Source organism: Miscanthus floridulus, chromosome 1, assembly GCF_019320115.1.
Source record: "Miscanthus floridulus cultivar M001 chromosome 1, ASM1932011v1, whole genome shotgun sequence".
Lineage (NCBI taxonomy): Eukaryota > Viridiplantae > Streptophyta > Magnoliopsida > Poales > Poaceae > Miscanthus > Miscanthus floridulus.
The window spans coordinates 34,113,908-34,136,213 of NC_089580.1; the positions used below are offsets into that span (position 1 = coordinate 34,113,908).

Sequence of the window (22,306 nt, forward strand, 5' to 3'; positions counted from 1 at the left end):
AGTGATTTAGTGCTTGGCCAAAAAAAAATCACTTGATTTTAGCCTCATACAAGTAATAACAAGAAAGAAATTATTACTGGTGTTTTATCTCGGTGGCACTGTGTGCCGTTGTGTAATTTTGGATGCACTTTAATTACCATCTTTCGGTAGTGAAAAGGCTTTGAACGTATTTATTTACAGCTTTCCTCGTCACCCACATTTCATAACACAAGTTAAGCACAGCGTCTATCTCTGTAACTGGGTTTAAAAAAATATTAAATAATCCGTGTTAGGGAGCTGTGCTAGCTCAGCCGATCGAGAATGTGGATGTATATCCCAGATCTGGCAGACCATCTAGATTTAAGTTCCCGCCGAAGCAGATTTAGATGCCAATTTTTTTCTTAATATAAAATGCCTCGTAATTTCTCCTATGTTTAATAAGCACATGAGAACACGTACTAAGTGAATGCACACTTAGCTGTATACTATGTACTTCCTCTGTCTTAAATTAGAAGTCGTTTTGGTATTTCTAGATTTATAGTATTTGCTATACGAAAATGCTAGCACCCGCGCCCCCACGCTACACTCCGTTTCGCATAGGAACAAATGACAAATGATAAACAAATGGCACGAACAATAGGAACTGTCAAATCATGAGTTCCTCACACTTATTTGCTACCGCTACTGATTGCAGTACATTGATGATGGAAATGAGGGAGGCAAAATATTGGAATAACTACATGTGATTCTTGGTATCTGTTTCAATCAGGTTAATTGGTATGCGACAATAGATAAAGTCATAACATAAGGGTATTTTCACCTCAGCAATCAAGGCACTCCATTCCACTGTGCCACCCTTAGCCTCCAAACTCTCCTTTACAGGCTTCAGCCTTTCAACAAGTATAAGGCACGATTGCCGAACTGCTTCGCAACTATTTGCAGAAGTGGTGCTCCCACCGGTGAACCCTCCCTGGATCATGCTCACTGTGTCGACCTGGATAACCCGCACCTTGCCAAGGAGGCATTCCCCGCCATCAGCACACAGCTGTCCCAGCCCGAATGCTGTCATCTGCTTCACTTTCGTCCACAAGCCCTGGCCTATCTCAACCCCTCCAACCTCAACAGCAATTGAACCGTCATTCATGATAGACACCTTGCCTGGAGCGGCCCGAAGCCGCACCTCAAATGTGATAGGTACACAAGAAATGCCTCGTTTCTTCCACTTGTTGCTGTTATTGAAGTGCTCAACCATTGTAGCTCTGTGCTGATAGTCTGGAGACGAGGCCAGCTTATCAAACATGGTGGCCAGGGTGTATGTGGAAGCTTCACCCGCACTTTCTCCGTAGAACACTGCAAGGCTCTTGAAGTCATGAAGGTTCTTCCTCCTAATGGTGTTAGTATCAACTGAGAGCACTGATGCAACATGCTCAATGATGACTTATGCAATAAATGATCCCTGCACATCTCCAGGAGCTCGCATTGTTGTCTTTGATGAGACATTCGTCTTGCAGAGCTTGATGTCAAATGCAAGAGCCCCCCAGTTGTACTTTTTGAAACTGCCTATGATATTAGTTGGCAATATTGCACTAAGATCCGGTGCTATTCCAGCATTGAGACCGAGGTCTAGGTGTAGGGCTGTGATCTTGCCATCTGATTTGAACCCAACAGAGTACTTTGCTTTCATAGGGTGTCGCCCACCTACTATTATCATGTCCGTCTTGCGATCAAGGTACATCTTAACAGGACGCTGTAGCTTGAATGCGGCAACGGCACATGCACATGCAATCTGACAAGGAGGAAACTCTTGGTTATCTTTTAACACATTTGCATCTCAAACGGTCTTCTGTTCAGATCATGCACTTCAGTAGATAATACATTATTAATTGTACATAGACGATGTTTAGCAAAGCAAAGCTCTAGTTAATCAGGACTTACGTGTATTGCTTTCATTGCCTTTCCACCAAAGCCTCCGCCAACTCTTCTGGTGATCACACAGACATTGTGAAATGGAATGCCAAGGCACCTTGCAACTAAATCTTGTGTGATCTCAACAAATTGCGCCGAGGAATAGATGGTTATGCAGTTGTCTTCATCAGGAATAGATAGTGCCACTTGTGTCTCCATGTAAAAATGGTACTGGGATTCAAGCTTTACCTGTGGAAACAAAAAGTACTTGGTGTGAGTGTTGCCCTTGCTGGACACTTTTAGGTCTCAGAGTATGCCCCCTTTTGGCCTTTGGAATAAAAGGAAGTACTATGTACCTCTGCTGACAAAGTGTGATCAGCCTCAGAAACCCCTTGGTTGTAATCACCAACTGGCTTAGGAGATAAAAATGTGGGAATCTGGAAGTAGCTGCTCTGTTGGATGGCATCTTCTATAGTCAGAATTGGTGGCTTGAAATTTTCTGTGCTATACTCAATAACAGCTTGCTTGGGACTGAAAGGCTATGTTGTTGTTGTTGTACTCAATAACAGCTTGCTTTGCAGCCATCTAAGCATACCTCTGTGTTTCAGCAATCTGAGTGATTGAAAAGCAACATGGCGTAGTAAGCTTGCTAGAATTTTGAAGATTCTGGGTATACACTAACTTATTACTGGTTCATTTAATCTTATAAAGGTCAGTTTAAGAAACCTTACCACGGCGCCAATATTTTGACCAGCAAATTCGACAACTTGATCTGCAAAAAGTGATTCTTCTCCCAACATCGGGTAACTGGATCCAATATTTTGTCCGCCTCTGGGAATATCCTTTGCAGTGATGACTGTGATGACCTTTACCACGACGCCAATATTTTGACCAGCAAATTCGACAACTTGATCTGCAAAAAGTGATTCTTCTCCCAACATCGGGTAACTGGATCCAATATTTTGTCCGCCTCTGGGAATATCCTTTGCAGTGATGACTGTGATGACCTTTTGTGAAGCCAAAGATGATTTGAAGTTGATGCCCTTCACATGAGCATGAGGGCGTGTGCTGTAGATAAATGCTCCATACAAGCAACCCTTGGGAACAGGGATATCATCGACGTACACAGCCTCCCCTGTGTAAGAAACATAAATATAGTTCAGTGCATACAGTAACCAATAATGTGAGAGAAATATGTATATGGTTGTAGCTTATCAGATGGTTCAATACTGACAAAACTATTGGACTAAAATGAAAGAAGGATCACTATATTTTGCGGAATATGCTGAAAGTTAAACTGAAGCTCAAGCTATCGAAATCAAATTTATGGCAACGTTGTACATTGGAGAAAAAATATATACCAGAAGCTTGGAGCTCTGCCCCGACTTTCTTGATCGGCTTGCCGACTGGCTTGTATTCATCACCGAAAACCATTTCTTGTCTTGAGTGTATTGGCAAATAATTTCTATCAACCTTAAGATGCTCCTTCAGTGAGTACCCACTGGTACTATCTCTAGTTCCATTAGTATATGATCCGTTGATAATGTTAACCTTTGCTGGTTCATTCATGCTTTTGGTTGAGGAAGATAAGAAGGTGAACAAGAAACTGACAGCCAAACTGATCCTATACTCAGGATGTGTTGTGCCTTCTGATGATGAAACAGTCTCTTTAAGCAACTGAACTGCTTTAAGTATAACAGAAGAGCTCACCGGTTTACCCTTCAGAAAATCCTCTACCTTTCTAGCTCTGATGGCATGATCAATTCCATAAGCGCCAAACGCCAAGCATATATCCTCCATGAGATTCTCCCCTGAAGCTGCATCGGCTGAAGTCCTTGCCAAGAAAGCAGAATTGACATATGAGACGGCATTGCCAAATGGCCGAGGCGCTGCTCGGAATGTCTCAAAGGTGACGCCATCTGAATCCCAATTTGGGATGAATATGCTCATCAGCAGGGTCCTAGAATCACATGGAGACTGCTGCAAGAACTCCTCCAAAGTAAGGCACAACCTTTTGGAAGCCGCCTGGATTATGACTGTTGTACCTGCAGCTAGTAGTACAGTTGCTATGTCTGACTCAAATGACAACCTGTGCCATGATTATGTTGCCACCTATGGTTGCTGTGTTCCGAACAAATGGTGAAGCCACTTTGCTTAGGTGATCGGCAATTTTTCTGAAGACCAGATTTCCATCTGACAACACCTCAATGGCTTTAGAGATGGACACAACTGATCCAAGTTCAATTCCCTTGCTGCTGCTGCTGATGACTGATAGCTCTGGGATTCCTTTAATGCCAATGTACTTGTCATAGAGGTCCTGATCCTTGTACACTCCAGACCCAGTGTTTGAAGCCACAATCTTCACAGAATTTTCATCAAACCAGTTGGAATCAAACAACCTGTGGAGCTCTTCAATGCTTTCAGGGTGGTACCAGTCGTCACTGGAGACTGCCACGGCAGCACCATTTGCATTCTCCCTGGAGGACTTGATCTCAGACTTGAGGAACTCCGGGAAGGTGCAGACTGCGCCACTATTGTAGCCAGGTAGTTTGCTGACAGTAGCAGGTTCATTACCCTTCCTCCAGAAGCAGTTGAGACCCAGATCCTCAAGGTCCATGTCTGCCGCGAAGCTCTTGCAGGCGTCGACGACGGGCCTGTATCCGGTGCACCGGCACAGGTTGCCGGACACGGCCTTTTCAGCCTCCGAGGCGGTGAGCTTTGAGAAGCCCGTGGGTGGGGTAGGACGGCTGGCCACCTTGTCGGCCTTGACCAGCGCGGAGAAGATAGACCGGCGTGCAGAGCCGCACTGGGAGGCGTGGAAGCCCGAGAGACGCTGCTGCACTGCGTGGTAACCATCCTTGGTGTTGCCAATGCCCTCGCTCGTGGTCACCGAGCAGCGGTCAATGCTACGGAGCAGTGTCAGGCAGGAGCTCGCTGAGAACTCGGTCACCTCGTCAGTGACCGGGTTGTACTGGGAGACGAGGACCACGCACGCACCGCAGCCACCTGCCGCATTAGGAAATTGTGAACACACAACAGGTACAGGTTACTCTCTGTCTCATAAATAACTGCACATCTGTTATCAACATTTGTATCTCTTATATGTTTACTATAAAAATATGTTTTATTATGAGGAATTTTGTGGTGCTTAATCTAATTATACTTATTGCACATCATAAATATTAATAATTGTTTTTATATATTTAGTCAAAAGTTTGACTCTTTGAAAAATGAGGTGTGCAATTATTTTGGGATGGAGGCTCTTTATTTTTCACTGAACACATATGTAGGACTACAGAAGGACTATCTTATCATTTCATTTTAGATAAAAATGCAAAATAATGATGCTATTTTCCATTAAAAAAGTGCAAGAGGTTAGCACAATCGTGCCGTGCAAATTGCACACCGTTGCTTCTTTCAAAAGAAAAGAAAAATAAGAAGAGTTTCCAAGACTAATCTATCTGTGTATGAAAATCTTTGCTTCATGCGCCTGTTAATTTTTCAACATGAAGCACAATTTGCTTTCTTATATTTTATCTATTTGGAGAGGTTTCTTCATTCTTTTCTGAATTCTGATGCTGGCTCCTTATTGGTGGGGCATCGAGGCACACAGGTTAGATGAAAATGAAGCTAGTAAAGGTTGGCCCGTTTCAATAACTCCTAGGACTTACTATAAATGGACGGTGTGAGCATGGTCTGTTTGAATCTTCTAAGAAAAATCAGAATAAGGTAGAAGAATTAAAATGAGGCCATCTAACCAAAACCTACTGTTAGGAGATTTTTACTATGCAAAGGTAATAATTACTATAAAATGAGATCTAAACACCTGTGGGGGCAGTCGTGAGCACCTATCGTGGATTAGTGATATATGTTCACGTGTCCTAGTCATATGCTGTAGCTTTTCTTTCCAACTGCTTTTATACCTTGGATATTGCCTATGCTGTAGCGTAGGATGAACAGGAAAGTTCTCCTCCAGTGAGACCCCACCGCCGTGGAAAACTACTACCTTTTTCTTATATTGAAAAAAAGAGCTTTGTTATCTTACTTGCTGGCTAGTAAACGCTACCCCTACCCTTGAAAACTTGTTTACTTTTGAGGGCCGGAGTTTACTTAAATTCAAGAGAGACTTAACGGATTTCTAACTTCACTGTCCTGCTTACTCATTGGATGAATTGACAGAGTCTCTTGCCCTTTACCTTGGATATTTTCGTATGTGTCGTGAATTTATGGTAGGTGTCAACAGATAATGTTTCCTACTTATTTTTTGTTTTGAAAAGAGACTAGCTGACGATTTTTTTCCAAGTGCAGCTATAGCAAGTAGACGGGTTTGTGGATACGGGCGTCCCAGTCAGTATATCATGTCACACATGACTCAGAGAAACTCTCGTTTGAAGGATCGATACACTTCCTCTCACGCTACTGGAAGGAGCTGCGTACGATCAGACATAACAGAGATGTGGCAGAACTCCATGGTAAACAACCGGTAACTGATTCTTTGTTTGCAGGGGCCAAGAAACGAAAGGTGCGGATGCCATGCCACTAGAGAAACCCAGACGAGGGATGGATCAAGGTGAATGTTGATGAGCCTTTAACGACAAAACGAATGAAAGGGGCCTTGGTGTTGTGATCCGGGATGCTGCCGGAAAGGCCTTGCTTACTTCTCGGTGCTTTGTGAGGAATGGTAGGGACGCCGAAGAAGTGGAAGCTATGGCGGCTAGAGAAGGTGTTCGCCTTGCTGCTGAATTTGGGGTGAGGGGCTGCCAGTGGTGATCGAAGGTGGCTGCATGCCAGATGCTTCAACGCCAAGGGGGAGAACGATCTAAGCTACACTTTATTGTCGATGATGAAGCAATCCAGGCAAGTAGTATGCTAACTGAGTGGAAGGTGTTCCACACAAGAAGAGTTACTGAGTAATAAAAATACCTCTCTTTTCCTCGCCAAAAAAAGTCAATATACCATGTAGGTTGATTGCCTCGTTTAGTCTGCAGCTGTTTTTCGTACTATTTTGTTTTCATTTTATAAGTTTTACAAATGAAGGGCGGGTCTGGTGCAAGCGATAGAGTCTTACCGTCTGTGATTGAAAGGTCCCGGGTTTGAGTCGCGGTCTCCTCGCATTGCATAGGCGAGTGTAGGATACGCCCTTTTCATAAGCTTTACAAATGGCCTAATGACGTGGCTGAATGTGAGCCGCCGGGCGGTGGCTGACTTGTACACACCAGACCTTGAACAAGTCCTTTGTTCGTCGAATAAACCAGGAAAGCGTTTTGTGCAAGGAAAAAACATCTAGCACGCTTGATCAAAAAAAGGTAGCACTTGTGCCATTTTTTCCCGTCGAAATTAAATATCTCTTTCGCCTTTCAGTCCCTATATAGTATACTGCTTCCGTTAGGTTGTTGACATGTCGGCGAGATGGGTGACGTGCCAAAATGGTGAGAGGAGCAAGGAAACTGGACACCGGAGCTGTAACTGATGAAACCCATGGAAACTTGATTGAAACGAACGAGACAGCGCCATCCCTTACAATGAAGGAAGGGGGCAAAACGGAGCGTGCTGATGATGATTTAGGTTACACTAATCTACATGCATGGTCCGTGACAGGGGGCCAGGGGCGTTGCTAGCCTTGTTTACTGAAGTTGCTTGGGGTGATATGTTCACCCCCAAGATGTAGGCTTTTAGGTTTTAGGTCCAGTTCCTAAAAAACAAAATAAACACTTATTTTTTTTCTTTTTTCAATATATATTTAATTTGTGGCAAAACCTTTACCGCCTTCCAGAAAAATAAAAATGACATAAAATCCACATCCACGGTCCAGTGGACTAGATTTAGCATGTTAGAACGTGCTATGGTATGCATCAAATAACGGTCCACAAATCTTCGTAGCAGTCATAACAGCGTGCTACGGTATGCATCAATTAACCCTAAGGGGCTATTTGGATCCCTTCATTTTGGAGAAATTGAAATCTATATAATGGATTAGGCTATTTGGCTTGGAATTTGATATTCCATAACATTTTCAAGCTCACAAATAAGCCTATACCAAATTCATAGGGTGGGAGATGGAAATGGATTCTATAGATCACTATGCTATAATCCTATTTTTCAACTTATGACACACTCTTCAACTCACTTCCCTACAATAGAAATGTAATATATAAGTATGTCCCTTGTATGTCTAACAATAAATATACAAATATATTTCATATATAACTATATTAGCTTAATTAATCTATGCCTAAATTGTAATTATTAGAATGCATTTAATTTCAAGGATAGCTAACCTATTTTAACTACCATGAGACTGATGAGGTTACTGCTTCTACTAATGATAACGAATCATGGTTCTATAACTATTTTATGCCTCTCTAATTATATGTAATTTGCGTGTGAAACGCCATATTTCTTTTCTTAATTAAAGTATGTGAGACATCAGTTCTTTAAGTACAATTAAAAGCCTATTTATATATTCATTATTTATGATATATAGACATAAATTTATGTGTGATTATTAGATACATTGGAACTTAGAACCTCATTTGCATTGGGAAGGCTTCTCCTCGCAAAACGGCTCTAGGTTCTAGGGAATATTCAGCACTATAACTAAGGAGTCATTTTCTCTCTCTTTAAGAGATGAACTAGGAGCGGGTGAAGTTGGTATATTTAGCTTTAGCTCTAAAACTATGGTTCTGGTTTGGACTTATCACTGGTAGAGAACCGAGCTTTACTCCCGGTGGGGAACCCCCTCTAGTCCCGGTTCCCCACCCGGGAGCAAGCATCCGGGACTAAAGGGGGGGTCCTTTAGTCCCGGGTCAGGAACCGGGACTAAAGGAGGACCTTTAGTCCCGGTGGGTAACACCAACCGGGACTAAAGGTGCCTCCTGACATGCCACGATGGCCGGCACCTTTAGTCCCGGTTGGTAATACGAACCGGGACTAAAGGTTTTTTTCTTTTTTCTTTTCTTTTCATTTTTTTGTTTTCTTTTCAAAATAGGTTTTCGAAGTCGTATTGTACGCTGCTAATTATATATTTATACGCGCGTATAGTATGTTTCGGTTCAAGCACAATGAACGTATTAAATCACACAATTCAAGCATAGAAATATATATATATATATATATATATATATATATATATATATGCATGCATCATATATATATTTACATGCATGCATGCATATGTGTATTTTACATTATATTATTTCATGTGCATATATTACAAAAGATTGCATTATAGTTGTTGTGACATAACAAGTTTCTTCTCATCCTCTAGCTTGGCTTCAATGGCAGTGTTGGGTCGAAGTAGAACTCGCCCTTGAAATCGATGACCTGCTCATTAAAAAATCCGGCTATAGACTCTTGAATTGCTTTGATTTGGTCTTGCCGTATGACCTTTTCCTCCAACCATCGAGTCTACAGGTTTGAATTAAAGGAAAATAAATTAATATATGTACATATATATATATAAAGACATAGTAACACAATCAATAATAATAATTAAATGAATATATAGTGTATTTTTAACGTACTTTGAGTCTCTCTGTAGGAGTTCTTTGGGAGAGCACCTTGATAAACTTGCAAACATAGTAACCACAGTAGTTGTTCCCCTGTTCCTGCCTCAGACACCACTTTACGAGAAAAAGATTTGTCATCCAATCTGGTGATCCGGTGAAAGCTATATGTTTAATTAATAAAGATGATGCGATTCAGGGGACTTACTTTCAATGGGATTACATTCAGTGGCGCTTTGCATTTTTCCATGTGTTGCTTCTCAATAAAGGTTTTCCAAACACTGCCCAATAAAAAATTTGCCACGTCATCAGATATAGTTAATCATCATGTTTGTGTGTATATATAGTTGCTAGAGATCCCGAAATTACCTCTGGATAATATCTATCATATCTTGGTAGTCTTGTTGTGGTTTTCTCATCGAGTCATAGATTATCAAGTGACTTTTCACCAGATCGATGTCCATCAATATCCAGTGATTGCTGCATGTGTTTATAGGATATAACGCATAACACTCATTAATTAACTAGAATCAACATATGAGCCATTAAGGCTATGATCGACATGATTAACACTCACTTGAAGTTATAGGGAAAGAGTATATCCTTCTTGTGGCGTTGGTTCACTAAGAAGTTTATGAGGTTACTCTCTGACTCAGACTTCCAATTAGTCATTGGAGTAATTGGGTCTTTGAATACTATATGGGGATCAACAAAACCAATTTCATTGCAGCCTTCCTTTCTGAGCTCTGTCATTGTAAATCTGCATATATATAGTACTTGTTAGGATAATTTATATGCATATACACACATATGATGAGTTTAATAATAGATCGAAAGAATTATTACTTACAGGCAATAGCAGCTAATGATAACTTTGTCCAGAGAGGTAAGGTGGCATAGTTGATGAAATTCTGCAAAGTCAACATACATAACATCATCGCCACGGAACCAATGTTCGTCTCTAATTCTGACACCAACGCAGATGTCTCCACTGGTAGACGCCTGCATGTACCACTTGTTTAGCAGGTACATTTGCGTCCCCAGATCAGATAAGGCTTGAGGGTTGTATAGACTCTGGCCTAGTACAAATTTTTTCTTCCAAATATCAACCTCCGCCGCACTCTCAATGTTTCCATCACCAAACATCTGGTAAAGGTCGAGACCAGTCTCATCAAGAAATTCACCAAGGTGATCCAAATCGACATCCGGAGGTATGTTTGCCTGATGCATTAATCCTAAATTCGAACCATATTTATTACCAACAACTAGCGGGGGGATTGATTGGTGCGCTTGTTGTCCGAGTTGGGCAACTCCTTTCCCTGCCCGCTTCTTTTTCTGTGCCGCCTCAATTGACTTGGTGAGAGTGCGGTCATAGTCTGATAACGTTGATTTGGACGGCTTACGAGATTCCCGCTGTTGATGCTGGTAAGAAGTCACCTTTTTTCTTAAAATATCCGGAGCTACGAAGAAGTACGGTTTCTCTGGGTTTCTCCTTGCTTCTTGATTCATTTTAAGTTTGTCATAGAATCTAGACATGTCTTTTTTATATGCATCAGTTCCTTCTTCCTTCTCTTCAGATATTATTTTGGGAATAGCCCTTGGTTTCACGGTGGCTTTCTTTGCAGGCGGGGACTGATTCTTCGTTTGAGGGGCTGGCCTCTTGCTAGGCTTCTTGGTAGGCGGGGGCGGGGGAGGCGTTGGAGACCTCCTTGGAGGTGTTGGCAGCGGCGTTGGAGACCTCCTTGGAGGTGGCGGCTGTGGCGTTGGAGACCTCCTTGGAGAGGGTGTGGATGCAGCCTCGTCTTCCAACACAATGTCATCGTACAGAGCACTATGATGATCTGGCGATTGAACAATTGGATTTAGGTTGGGGGAGGATCTGCTACAAAAAAAGGAATGACATATTATTATGAGCAGATTGTTAATTATTTAAGCCAATACAAATTAATGATGTAGTGTTTTCATCCGCACGTACCTATGGTGAGGTAGTTCAGAAGGAGGTGGAGCCGACATCCCTGGAATGATGATGTAGCGCTTGCGCCATAGAATGAATGTCTTCTCCGCTTCTCCTAGAGTCTTCTCGCCATCACCTCCAGGAATGTCAAGAGGCAAATCACTAAAACCTTTTTCAGCTTTATCTACCGAAGATGGTGGCATATCCTTCTTGGATTATATTCCCATGAATCCTTGGTGTCTTGGTTCGGTCGATAGGATTAACAAGACCGATAGCCACCTTGATTGTGGAATTCTCCTTCGGAATGTGTAGCTCACACGTTGTACAAGGTTCAGTGACGTCATCCACAGGGAAGCGCAGTCCTGTGTCCCCTTGATTTGGTATCTCCGTGGAAGCGCAGCTGCTTTTCAACTGAACAGATTGGCTAATGTTGATTCCTGGCTCTGATGCCTGCTTGCTTGCACTCACTGCTATTTGCACTTGCCTTTTGATTTCCTCCTGCATTCTCGCTTCAAGGTTTTTTTTCCCGCTCCTGTGCTTCACGCACCGCTTCCTCCAACCTCTGGAGCCGGTGTGCCTCTTCTTCCTTCTTTCTCTGGCGACTTCTGTAGGAAGGTCTGTCCTGAGGGAATCCATGCTCCCATGAGACACTTCCTTTGCCTCTAGTTCGGCCACCATGTTCAATAGTCCCGATGGCGTATGTCAGCTCATCCTTCTCTCTGTTGGGCCTGAACGCACCACTAGCAGCAGCTCTCTGAGCATAAAACAATCTTTCTGCTGCTTCTTGCAGTCTTGCGCCATAAACGCACTTCCCTATCTCCTGGTCTAGTGTTCCCCCATGAGCGAAAAACCAATTCTTTGCACGTTCTCCCCACTCGAGTGATTCTGGTCTGATACCCTTGGCAAGAAGGTCTGCTTCCATTTTGTTCCACTTCTTAATGGCAGTCGGGTAGCCACCTGATCCCAAGGTATGGTGGTATGTCTTCTGTTGGGCATTACGTTGGTTCTTTATCACCCGACTCACACCCTCTTCTGAAGTCTTGTACTGTACAAACTCATCCCAATAGGGCCTCTGCTTTGAGATCGGGCCTGGGACAGTAAAATCTGGTGCTATGTTCTTCTTGACATACGTCGTGTATAGGTGTTTCTTCCAAGTCTGAAACTGGGTGGCCATCTTCTTCATTGCCCAATCCCTAACTCGCTCCTTCAATTCATCACCATCTATTATATCATCATAATCATCTGTTTGGAGCGTGAAATGTACCAAGACATCATTCCAAATTAACGCCTTGTCACGATCGGAGACAAAACTGATATGAGGAGCATTGGTCTTCTTCTTCCATTCACGGGTACTAATCGGGAGCCGGTCCCGTACAAGGTAACCACAGTGGTGCACAAATTTCATTTTATTCGGCCCCCCCGGTTCTCCTGTATCCACATTGAACTCCGAGATGATGAAGCGACCCTCCAATAGCTTTTTGGGACCTCGAACATTTTTACTCTTCGTTGTAGTTGTTGATGTCGATCCAGAGGGCTACAAAACATAAACATTATTTTTAATGTCATGAGCACACATAAGACATATGATAATATATATATATAGCTAATAATAAAAAATATATACTTGGCCAATATGTTGTTGCTCATTTTGTTCAAGAGCTAAGTACTGACTCCCGTCATCTACATCCTCTTGCACGTTATTTTTAGCACCATCATCGCCGGCAACTTGAGTGCCAGTGTTGATCAAATTCATCATCAACTCCTCCTCATCCATATTTCTCGGGTCGGCCATCTAGCTTCAAAAAACAAAACCAATATATAGTACGTCAAATCTTTGCTTATTACTAGGGCGAATTAGGGCACGAGAAAGGGCGGTGTGACAAGAGTGGCGGTGCTCCACTCCGCCGTATATATGTCTGTACACATGGGTGAACGAGGGCGGCGGTGCTCCGCCGTATACATAGAAACGCATGGACGAAATGCATATGAATACAAATGACGTATATATACGTGTCGGCGCGGTGGCCGGTGTGCTGACGACGATGACGTGAGGCGGGCCGGCGTGCTGACGACGACGACGACGTGAGGCGGGCCGGGGCGGTGTCGGTGCGTGATGTTGTGATCCTATGTACCATGTGATCAACCATGTAGTCATTCATCATATGAGAAAATTCTATGTTAATAATATAAGTATAAGCCATTATGAAATGTAAGTATATGTGTCTTATTGCTCATATAACCATTACTATTTCCGAAATGATAAGAATTTATTTTCTTCTTCTACAGGCGATCTCTGATGCTATGATAAAATTTCGTTAACAAACATTGATCTATGAAGATAGAAAAAATTCTTCTATTGAAACTGCATCTTGAAATAATGGCATATCATATAGTGATGAATATATGGCGGTTGATGGGCTGGATCATTAGCGGATGGTTCGTAGCGTTGTTTCCAAATAATATATAGCGTGTTTATTATACAAGCCATGGATTTACATCGATCTAATTAATTTCTAAAGTAATTTCATTGGTGATCCTTAATTATACTTGTCATTTAGAGTTCCAAATATTCAAAACTTGCCTTAAGATATGTTTTTATTTAAAATCATTTAGAGTTCCAAATATTCATTTTTAGTTTCTATAGATTTTGTGATTCAAAATTTGGAATTTTCAATCGACCTCGACCGTTGACACATGGCTTACACCAAAGTTGTAGTTTTCGACGTGATCTATAACTCGGCAGTGGAGGGCTCGGACGAATGTACAAAGAGATCGACGAATATATCACCTCGAAGCTCGGCAGTGTACGTACTGGAGGGCCTCGGGCCGGCGCGGTGGGGCAACGCGCGGTGGAGGGCCTCGGGCGCGGAGGAGGGCGCGGTGGAGGGCCACGGGCAAGCGCGGAGGAGGGGCACGGGCGCGCGCGGTGGAGGCCGCACGAGGAAGAAGACGGCGGCGCTGGTGTCACGGAAGGCGAACGGACGCGGCGCGAGGTCGAAGAAGAGGGCGGCGGTGTTCGACGAGGAAGAAGACGAGCAGATCGATCTGCCAGGCGCTGGAGGTTATATAGCAGAGGAGAATTACTCCCGGTGCCAGCCACCAACCGGGAGTAAAAACCCTTTACTCCCGGTGCGTATTACCAACCGGGAGTAAAGGTGCCTTTACTCCCGGTGCGTGTTACCAACCGGGAGTAAAGGTATACCTTTACTCCCGGTTGGTAACACGCATCGGGAGTAAAGGCTTTTTTTGGCGGGCCACGAAACTGCAGCCCACCTTTACTCCCGGGTGGGCTTCCCACCCGGGAGTAAAGGTGGCCTGCAGTTTCGTTTCCCGCCTGTTTTAAGCAATAGTCTTGTTAAATACAATAGAAACGCAATAGTTTTTATTAAATACATAGTAAATTAAATAAAAGGCATAAAATTATTTTGTTAAAAATATGAATTTTATTTTTGTTTATTGCACATAGGAAAAATCGATAACCTAACTTTTTTTATTTTTTGTTAGAATTATAAAACATAATGTAACTAATATTTATTATTTCGTTAATGCAAAAATGTAGTGTTTAATTAAAATTATTAAAATTATTGGTTTTGGACAGGAAATTTGTTTTCACATCATTTTAACGTTAATATTTTAATTTTTCATCACTCAGTATCCTAATTTACCTTTTTGAGAGAGAAATCCCACCAAATCAAACATTGATTTAATTTGAAATATGACATAATAAACATCTGAATTCACAATTATTACATAATATCTCAAACACACACTATATTAAATCACTATATCATCAAGTGGGCACAGCAGTGAACTTCTTCTTTACGTATGTCCCTTGGTTATGATCGCTTCGTAACCATGGAGTGTCCTCATCATTTACCAAGATGCTAGGGTCTTTGTTCACTTTGAAGGGCGGAATTCGGTCATCCTTTTCATATTCTTCTGACATGTCCGACTTGTCCTCAATTCCCACGATGACTCTTTTCCCTGAAAGAACTATGTGGCGCTTTGGCTCTTTGGTTGAGTCATTATCGTTTTTCCCTCTTTTTGGTTTGGTAGACATATCATTGACATAGAACACCTGATTCACATCCTTGGCAAGGACGAATGGTTCGTCTTTGTACCCAATATTACTAAGGTCTACTGTTGTCATTCCATACTCGTTGTCTACTGTTACTCCGCCTCCGGTCACCTTGACCCATTGGCACTTGAACAATGGGATCTTCAAAGTAGGTGCATATTCTAGTTCCCATATTTCATCTATGCGTCCATAATATGTCTGCTTATTCCCATTCGGGTCTGTGGCATCTATGCGGACACCACTGTTTTGGTTGGTACTCCTTTTATCTTGGGCTACTGTGTAGAATATGTTCCCATTTATCTCGTACCCTTTGTATGTGACGATATGCCATGATGGTTGCATAGCCAATAAATACAGTTGCTCATGGATGCTCTCATCACCTTGACATTTTTTTCGCAACCAACCGCCGAAAGTTTCCATGTGCTTATGCGTAATCCAAGCTTCAGTCTTCCCTGGAAACTCGGATCGTAAGAGATCCTTGTGTGTCTCAATATACGGATCTACCAAAGAGGAGTTCTGTAGAACTGTGTAGTGCGCTTTATTGAAATAATCATCATCCGTACCAATATATGTTTTCCTCCCTAGTGTCCCCTTTCCGCTTAGTCTCCCCTCATGTCTCGATTCAGGAACACCAATCGAGTCAAGGTCGGGAATAAAGTCAACATAGAACTCAATGACCTCTTCTGTTCCATAGCCCTTGGCGATGCTTCCTTCTGGGCGAGCACGGTTGTGAACATATTTCTTTAGGACTCCCATGAATCTCTCTAAGGGGAACATGTTGTGTAGGAACACAGGACCGAGAGTGAAAATCTCCTTGACTAGGTGAACTAGGAGGTGTGTCATAATATCAAAGAAGGAAGGAGGGAACACTAACTCAAAGCTGACGAGACATTGAACCACATCATTCTGTAGTTTAGCTAGATCAGTTGGATCAATTGCCTTCTGAGAAATTGCATTGAGGAATGCACATAGCTTTACGGTGGCTAGACGTACATTTGGAGGTAGAATTCCTCTTAATGCAACTGGAAGTAATTGCGTCATGAGAACGTGACAGTCATGGGACTTTAAGTTACAGAATTTCTTCTCTGTCACATTTATAATACCCTTTATATTCGAGGAGAATCCAGATGGTACCTTGATGTTGTTTAAGCATTCAAACATGATTTCCTTCTCCTCTCTGCTTAGAGTGTAGCTAGCAGGACGTAAGTAATGGCGTCCATCATCTGTCTTCTCTGGATGCAGGTTGTCTCTTTCTCTCAAACAACGCAGGTCCTGTCGTGCTTCAAATGTGTCCTTAGGCTTTCCATACACACCCATAAAGCCTAGCAGGTTCACACAAAGATTCTTCGTCAGGTGCATCACGTCGATCGAGCTACGGACCTCCAGGACTTGCCAATAGGGTAGGTCCCAAAATATGGACTTTTTCTTCCACATGGGTGCGTGACCGTTAGCGTCTTTCGGAATAGGTTGGCTTCCATGTCCTTTTCCAAAGACGACTTTCACATCATTGACCATATCGAGTACATCCTCACCGGTTCGGTTGCGAGGCTTGGTCAGGTGGTCTGCTTTCCCTTTAAAATGCTTACCTTTCTTTCTTACGGGGTGATTTGCAGGAAGAAATCGACGATGGCCAAGGTACACGACCTTTCGACATTTTTTCAAGAATACACCTCTAATATCACCGAAGCAGTGTGTGCATGCATTATATCCCTTGTTTGACTGTCCTGAAAGATTACTTAGAGCAGGCCAATCATTGATTGTTACGAACAACAATGCTCGCAGATCAAAGTGTTCCTGTTTGTACTCATCCCACACACGTACACCTTCTTTATTCCACAAAATGAGAAGTTCATCAATAAGTGGTCTCAGGTACACATCGATGTCATTGCCAGGTTGCTTCGGGCCTTGGATGAGCACAGGCATCATAATGAACTTCCGCTTCATGCATAACCAAGGAGGAATGTTGTAGATACTTAGAGTAACAGGCCAAGTGCTATGACTACTGTTCTGCTCTCCAAAAGGATTGATACCATCTGTACTTAAAGCAAACCTTAAGTTTCTTGCGTCATTTGCAAACTCCAGGAATTCTCTATCGATTGCTCTCCACTGGGACCCATCAGCAGGGTGTCTCAACATATTGTCTACCTTACGGTCTTCTTTGTGCCATCGTAACAATTTTGCATATTCTTTGTTTCTGAACAGACGTTTCAAGCGTGGTATTATAGGAGCATACCACATAACCTTGGCAGGGATTTTCTTACGTGGACGTTCGCCCTCAACATCACCAGGGTCATCTCGCCTGATCTTATACCGCGACGCATGGCATACCGGGCATGCATCCAATTTCTCGTACTCTTTGCCACGGTATAGGATGCAGTCATTAGGACATGCATGTATCTTCTCTATTTCTAGCCCCATAGGACAGACAACTTGTTTTGCTTCGTAGGTAGTGGCGGGCAATTCATTGTACTTCGGAAGCATCTTCTTTTGGATTTTTAGTAACTCTCCAAATCCCTTGTCAGATACACCATTCTTTGCCTTCCATTGCAGCAATTCTAGTGTGGTTCCCAACTTTTTCTGCCCTGCATCACAAGTTGGGTACAACAATTTCTTGTGATCTTCTAGCATCCGCTCGAACTTGATCTTCTCCTTTTCACTTTCATATTCTCTTTGTGCATCACAAATGACCTGACAAAGATCATCAGCCGGCTCATCTTCTGCGGCTACCTCTTCTTCAGCTTCTCCCATTGCAGTATCATTGAAGCACGCACCATCAGGAATAATATCATTGTCGTCCCATTGTTCTTCTTCATCTTCTTCCATTACAACACCGGTTTCTCCGTGCTTTGTCCAACAAATATAGTTTGGCATGAAACCCGACTTGAACAAGTGTGAATGAAGAGTCCTTGAGCAAGGATATTCCACCGTATTCTTACATATGGCACATGGGCAGCACATGAAACCGTCGCGTTTGTTTGTCTCGGCCGCACGTAATAAAGAATGCACGCCGTCAATGAACTCTTGTGAGCGGCGATCAGCATTATACATCCAATGACGGCTCATCTGCATTACATGACATAAATATCATATTAAAACCTAGATCATAATTAATTATTTATACAACATGCGTGCCACCACAAAAGATACAAATTTATGAAAGCATCGCTACAATGTAGACAATCCCAACTACCACTAAAAGAACTAAAGCTAAAATACATTTCAGGAGCACAAGGATTTCGCGACCAATCTCAACTAAATCAGACAGATCCCCCGATTGTGCAACATCTTTGGGCTTCTTCGGCTGGATCACTGCCTCATTAGCCGCCGTATCTGCCTGTTGTGCAAGATATTTTTGCACGAGTTCAACATACTCTTCCTCCCAGTAGAAGCCTGAACATCGTCCACTGCCATCCCACTGAAATTAAAACAAAAAACTAGAACTTTAATCACAACCATCATGAAAATAGGTATAAACTAACCATAATCATTAAATACGATAAAATAACTCACATTGCGATCCGGACACTTGTAGAAGATACGATCCTTGTTGGGACCCTCCTTCTTCACTCGGTACTCCATCACAATCTTCATCTCATCACGACACTTGCCGCATGGAATGAGAGGAAGGCCCGGCCTAAGTCGTTTGGAAACCCATGAGAGGCCGAGGACCCGGAAGCAGTTGACATCTACTCTCTATACTCATTTTTTAATACACTATAAATTTCTTCTTTTATAAACAAATAAAATTAACAAACTATAAAATTATCTAGATCTCTAAACAATGATATTTTTAATGGTCATTGTGTTCTCGTCTTTTACTGCGGCAGGTAAGTAATTCATATGATATTTCCGCAAATTAACAGAAGAATGGGAATGTACACACATAACAGACTACTACGACGATATCGGGACGTGTGAATAAATAACCATCCGTACTAGTTGACCTTGCTTACGTGATCATCTCGGCGAGCATTTCTCCACCGGACAGCACCGTACTTGGTCAAGGAAGAGCTCTGATTCTATGAGGAAGGGAACACGGTCTCCCACGACCGTTGTCGCTCTCCCTCGTAGAATCAAAGCTCCTCCTTGATGTCCGTTACCGCTCGACAGAGAACATGCTTGCCGAGCTGAACACGGTCCGCAAGTTCAACTAGTACGGATTTTCTATAATTTTCTAACTATTTTCTAAGTTTTTATTTATATATACTACGTTTAGGTACGGTGATTGACAGACTACTACGACGATATCGGGACATGTGAATAAATAACCATCCGTACTAGTTGACCTTGCTTACGTGATCAGCTCGGCGAGGATTTCTCCACCGGACGGCACCGTACTTGGTCAAGGAAGAGCTCCGATTCTACGAGGAAGGGAACACGGTCTTCCACGACCGTTATCGCTCTCCCTCGTAGAATCAAAGCTCCTCCTTGACGTCCGTTACCGCTCGGCAGAGAACATCCTCGCCGACCTGAACATGGTCCGCAAGTTCAACTAGTAAGGATTTGCTATAATTTTCTAACTATTTTTTAACTTTATATTTATATATACTTTAACCTTCTTTCATGTAAATATGCAAGCTTAAAGTGATTTTGAGCTCAAATTGCTTACAAATGAAAAAAAAACCACAATAAAGAACCATAAATATATATAGTGAATAAAATGGCATAAGAAAATGGTAAAAAATGAGAGTATGAGATTGGTAACCTTTACAACTGAAGAATCGACGGAGGAATCGAAGAATGGATGGAGGAACAATGGAGGGAGGGAGGAAGCAAGAACACTACTGCAGTGAGCTTCAAAATGTGCTGAGCTCGGGCTCGGGGAGGAAGGAGGAGACGGCCGATTTATAAAGGGAGAACATTTAGTCCCGGTTGATAGATCCAATCGGGACTAAAGGTAACTTTCCAACCCCGGGCGTAGCCACGACCCGGGAGTAGACCTTTACTCCCGGTTGGAGCCACAAACCGGGAGTAAAAGTATACCTTTAGTCCCGGTTGGTGGCTCCAACCGGGACTAAAGGTCCCTGCCACCTCTGTCTGGCGCAGTAGCCGTTGGGCAGGGACCTTTAGTCCCGGTTGGAGCCACCAACCGGGACTAAAGGTATTTCTAGTCCCGGGGGCAAAAAATTCCGGGACTAGAGCCCATTTTGGCCGAGGATCAAAGGTCTGTTCTCTACTAGTGTATCCGGAGGAGCCATAGCCAAAAGATGCCCTGCCAAACATGATCTTTGGATCCACGATTCGCTAACTCGATGCCAATCAACTACGTTATCATTACCTTGCTTCAGACTTTGACATGCTTCAAAAGAATAGAAAGTAAAAAAAAAAAAGATGCTACTCCGCTCTAGATTATACGTCGTCTCAGGTTTTTCATATCTATGTAAATGTATCAACCTGGTGGTCATTTGCCCGCTCGTACACCGTACTCGTACCTTCGCCGCAGCCGAGCTTGGAACTCCAGCAGCGTCGTCGACGGGTCCACGCCGGCCGCCTCGTACCGCTGCCCGTTCACGGCCAGCACCACCGTCGCCGCCGCCTTCCCCATCTCCGCGGCCACGTCCTCCACTGCACCCAGTCCTAGTGCACGACGGAGCTGCTGTGCTCTGCCTCTGCTCTCGTGGGTCGTGGCAGTGTATGCCTTACATTAGCACGGGACTGAGAGTTTCCGAGAGGCGCCGCCGGTGATGCACGCGCTGACGCCGCCGGCAGGTACGGTGCCTGCGAGAGCGAGAGCGAAATGATGACGCTGCACGTCCGCGGCCAATGGGATCTCCACGCTCCCAAAGTCTTGACCTCGGCGCAGTTAGAGTAGTTTTCCTTTTTCAAAAAGAAAGGTCGGCGGAAAAGGTTCTGGAAAATCAGCGAAGTTTATAAAGGAAACTGAGCCCCGCGCGCGCGCACACAAAAAAAAAAACGTACGACAAGCAAAGTGAAAAATTGTACATGCCATTGTGACTACCATCCTTGGAACTTTGAATCTTGGAAATATTATTTCTTCAAAAGTCTTCTTGGAGTTCTTTGCATCAGTAGCTCTACATGGCATAGCTTCAACCCATTTGGAGACATAGTCAACTGCCACTAAGATATACTCATAGCTTTTAGACTTTGGAAACGGTCACATGTAGTCAATTCCCTAGACATTGAAGAGCTCGATCTGGAGGTTGTTAGTGAGTGACATGTCATCTCTTGAATTGATATTCCCATGCCTCTGACATGCTCAACATCTCCTGATGAAGTCCTTCGTGTCTTCATACATGGTTGGCCAAAAGAATCCACTTTGCTAAATCTTCGAATGAGTGCGGAATACCCCATAATGTCCTCCATATGGTGATGAGTGGCATCGTTCGATAATCTTGATGCCTTCCTCTGCCGTTACACATCTTAACATACTCTAAAGAGGTACGGCTCATCCCATATGTGGAGACGACTTTCGTAGATAAGCTTTCTTTTGTTCTCCCCTGGTGGTACATAACCTGCAACCATAAAATTAACAATATTTGCATACTAGGGGTCAGATTTTATGACCTTGAAGAGCATGTCGTCTCGCATCGAATCATTGATGGGCAGTCCCTGTGAATTCTCAAACCGCATTCTAGACAAGTGACCGGCAACAGAATTTTCTACTCCCTTTTTATCTTTTATTTCTAAGTCAAATTCTTAGGGTAGCAAAATGCATCTTATTAATCTGGGTTTAGCATCTTTCTTAGTGAGCAAGTATTTTAAAGCAGCATGATCAGTATAAACAATCACCTTAGCTCCTACTAAGTAAGATCTAAACTTATCTATAGCAAAAACAACAGTCAGGAGCCCTTTTCTAGTTGTTGCATAATTAAGTTGAGGTCATGTCAGAGTTTTGCTAGCATAAGCAATTGCATGATGCTTCTT

At 43.0% G+C, this 22,306-nt stretch overlaps 1 pseudogene; it reads right to left on the reverse strand.

Annotated features, from left to right (window-relative positions):
* Positions 1-715: 715 nt before the first annotated feature.
* Positions 716-20,966, reverse strand: LOC136478181 (indole-3-acetaldehyde oxidase-like; annotated as a pseudogene).
* Between the last annotated feature and the right edge of the window lie 1,340 nt (positions 20,967-22,306).